The following is a 4,371-nucleotide window of genomic DNA, read 5'->3' as shown; positions in this document are numbered from 1 at the left end:
TTATTTATTTGACAGAGAGAGACACAGCGAGAGAGGGAACACAAGCAGGGGGAGTGGGAGAGGGAGAAGCAGGCTTCCCGCGGAGCAGGGAGCCCGATGTGGGGCTTGATCCCAGGACCCTGGGATCATGACCTGAGCCGAAGGCAGACGCTTAGCGACTGAGCCACCCAGGCGCCCAAAAAATTTCTGTTTTTTATAAACCACCCAACCTGTGACATTTTGTTAAAGCTGCCTGAATAGTCTAAGACAGGTATATATGCAGAAATGGAATCGCTAGATGGTAATTCTATTTTTAGAATTCTATGGTAATTCTATTTTTAATATTTTGAAGAACCAGCACACTTTCTCAGTGGCTCTGTCATTTTACATTCCCACAAACAGTGCACAAAGTTTCCAATTTCTGTATATCCTCATCAGCAATTCTGAGTGCTGAGTGCAGAATCCCATGGGCAGGGTGTTCTCCAAGTATAAGGTGGCTCGGGTAGTCCTGTGGCTATAGTCCTATGGACACTGGCAGAAGCATATGAAACTTCTGTCATAAAGCCTTGATAAGCATGGACTCAAATTCCAAAATTAAAAACACACAAGAAAATAAATCACAATGAGAATCAGCAAAACAACAGAAAGTGCAATTTGACTCCCAAGAATTTCATAAAATGGGGGCAGAATCATTTAGTAACAGATTGAAGTATTCCATCTGAAGTGAACTTTTATCTTTAAAAATGGTAGAATTTCATCACTCACCTCTCTTATATATATTTTGTGGACAAGGAAGCATATGGATGCTTCCTTGATGTTTACCTTTATGATGATCTTCAATAACTAATCCAAAAAACTTCGATGAGGTAAGACTTCAGGAAGACCGTCTTGCAAAAATAGCCTTTTTTTTTTCTCATATTTGGGAGCAGCCTAATATTTTCTTAGGAGTCATCATGGAAATTGAGAAATGGGACCAAAAAAAGATCCTTCCCCAACCTAACATTATCATAGTTGTCTTTGTGTTATGATTTTACTGTGTAATTTTTTGTAAAGTTTTGTGTAGTGCATCTAGCAAACTGGATTGAGAAATAGAACTTCATATATAGGTTGATGTATTTGTTGCCCTTTTATTTAACTACCCCTAGGAGAATATAACATATTCCATTTTTGAAATCCTATGTGAACATGACAGTATTAGTTCTGTATTGAAAACACATATTTAGGGGCTCCTGGGTGGCTCATTCTGTTGAACATCCAACTCTTGGTTTTGGCTCAGGTCATGATCTCATGGGTCCTGGGATTGAGCCCCACGTCCAGCTCCACCAGGCTCAGTGGGGGAGTCTGCTTAAGGATTCTCTCCCTCTGCCCCTCCCCCCACTCCTGTGTGCACACACACTCTCTCTCTCAAATAAATAGATGAATCTTTAAAAAATACAACACTTATTTACCTAAGTTTATTAATAACAGCTGCCTTTTATCAAATGCTTAATCTGTACCAAGCACCATACTAGGGACCTCACATAAATTATTTCATTTATTTCACATAACAATTCTGAGATGTTACATTACTGTTCCCATTTGATGGAAGAGTAAACTAAGGCTCAGAGAAATAACCTCCTAAAAATCACTCAGACAGTAAGTGGATGATGCTTCTCAATTAACAATGTGGATCTTTGAAGTTCTTGCTCACAGATGGAGAGTTACTCCCTTCTTGTTGTTTCATGCTTGGTCACTCTGTCTTTGGCGTGGAGGGCATGCCTTTCTTCATTGGCTACCCCCAATTTATTTTTAAACTCTGTCCCAGGAAGCTTACCCTCACCACCTGAGTGTGGGATGGAGTGCTTTTCTTTGCTATTTATATTCTTATTTTTTGCACTTACAAACTGGAATGAAAATGACAATTTGTCTCTCTTTTGCACTAGACTGCTAGGTAGGGCACCTCTTCTATTCATCTTTTTTTTTTTTAATTTAATTATTTTATGTTAATCACCACACATTACATCATTAGTTTTTGATGTAGTGTTCCATGATTCATTGTTTGTGTATAACACCCAGTGCTCCATGCAGTACATGCCCTCTTTAATACCCATCACCAGGCTAACCCATCCCCCCACCCCCCTCCCCTCTAGAACCCTCAGTTTGTTTCTCAGAGTCCATCGTCTCTCATGGTTCATCTCCCCCTCCGATTTCCCCCCTTCATTTTTCCCTTCTATTCATCTTTACACTCCCAGCTACCCTGTGCCACACTCACTAAAGAGCCACTAAACTAAAGCAAATTTATGTGAACAAAACTGTTGAGAAGCAACTATAAAGAGTGATCATTTCAGAGTGATCCACCTTCTTATTATGGTACCACACTATAATGAAGTCAGTATTAGATTTTAATTCTTTGCTTTTTTTACATACAGCATATGATTTAATCTTTAGGGTATTGTGCTATCAACAGTAGAGTTGTTTAACCATAAGAGACTCTTAATCTCGGGAAACAAACTGAGGGTTGCTGGACTGGTGGGGGTGAGAGGAATGGGGTGGCTGGGTGATAGACATCGGGGAGGGTATGTGCTATGGTGAGCACTGTGAATTGTGTAAGACTGATGAATCACAGACCTGTACCCCTGAAACAAATAATACATTATATGTTAATAAAAACAAACAAACAAAAAACAGTGGAGTTGTTTATATATTCTGGATAGTAATCCCTTAGGCAGCCCTTTTGCACTTGGTAAATACAGGGTTCAACTTCTGATATCCCTGCTAAGGGAAAAAAAAGATTTGGCTTTAGGATATGGTGATGCAAAGATAAAAAAGTTCCAAGATAGGGACGCCTGGTTGGCTCACTTGGTTAAGCGCACAACTCTTGATTTCAGCTCTGATCATGATCTCAGGATCATGAGATCGAGCCCCGTGTTGGGCTCTGTGCTCAGTGTGGAGTCTGCCTGAGATTCTCTCTCTCCCTCTCCCTCTGCCCCTCTCCTCCTGCTTCCTCTCTCTAAAAAAAAAAAAAAAAAAATACAATATATATTTTTAAAAAAGTTCCAGGGGCGCCTGAGTGGCTCAGTCAATTAAGCGTCTGCCTTCAGCTCAGGTCATGATCCTGGAGTCCCAGGATCAAGCCCTGCATGAGGGGGGGTTTCCCCCGATCAGCAGGGAGTCTGCTTCTCCCTCTGCCCCTCCCCCCACTCGTGCTTGCTCTCTCTCAAATAAATAAAATCTTAAAAAAAAAGTTCCAAGATAAAATCATATTTTTCTCCCAAACACAGATGCTTCTTTGTTATTTTCTCTCTCACCACCACCTTCCTGGCCTCCCCTGCTACTGTGATATTTCTCTTCTCCCTTCACACTCTCCTTGATCACTCTATGCCTCCCCAGCCAGAAATAAACAAAACATCTCAGAGAGCAAACCAAACTTTCTTTGCTCTAGTTTCCCTTTAGGTCCATAAGCAGGCACTCTCTGGACCTCTGCACTTAGTAGCCAGTTTTAACATAGCCAGTTTGTGATATTATCAAACTGAGCAATGTCTTTCAAAGGCAGTTCTTCCACAGTTTGTAAACTAGAAGAGTTTTCGCTGTGCTTGCCTTGTGGCAGGTACTATTTCTCAGCTCAGCAGATTAATGGCTCTGGGGGAAAAGCAAACACAATAGAGCTCTGGGACCCAACTCAGTAGCCGCTAGCCTACTGAGCACTTCAAATGTAATTAGTGCCACCTCTAAACATTTTTAAACCAAAGCAATGTACCAAAAAAGAGACTAAAGATACCTCATTAAGAATGTTATATTGACCATATGTTGAAATTATATATTTTGAATATGTAAGGTTAAATAAAATGTTATTTAAATTATTCAAATTAATTATTAAAATTAATTTCACCTGCTTCTTTTTACTTTTTTTTTTAAAGATTTTATTTATTTATTTGACAGAGAGAGACACAGTGAGAGAGGGAACACAAGCAGGGGGAGTGGGAGAGGGAGAAGCAGGCTTCCCGCTGAGCGGGGAGCCCGATGTGGGACTCGATCCCAGGACACTGGGATCATGACCTGAGCCAAAGGCAGACGCTTAACGACTGAGCCACCCAGGCGCCCTCTTTTTACTTTTTAAATATGGCTACTAAGGGTAGCCATAGCTTAACTAGCCTGGGTGACTCAGTTAAGTGTCTGCCTTCGGCTCAGGTCATGATCTCGGGGTCCTGGAACTGAGCCCTGCATCAGGCTCCCTGCTCAGCGGGGAGTCTGCTTCTCCCTCTCCCTATGCTCCTCCCCACAATTCATGCTCCCTCTAGCTCTCTCTAGCTCTCTCTCTCTCAAATAAATAAAATCTTTAAAAATAAATAAATATGGCTACTAAAAATTTTTAAATCACTTCTATCATTACATATGTAGCTTGCATTATATCTC

The sequence above is a fragment of the Phoca vitulina genome, unplaced genomic scaffold (genome assembly GCF_004348235.1).
Source record: "Phoca vitulina isolate PV1807 unplaced genomic scaffold, GSC_HSeal_1.0 scaffold33, whole genome shotgun sequence".
NCBI classification, from domain to species: domain Eukaryota; kingdom Metazoa; phylum Chordata; class Mammalia; order Carnivora; family Phocidae; genus Phoca; species Phoca vitulina.
Note: the sequence above shows the minus strand (reverse complement) of the source record.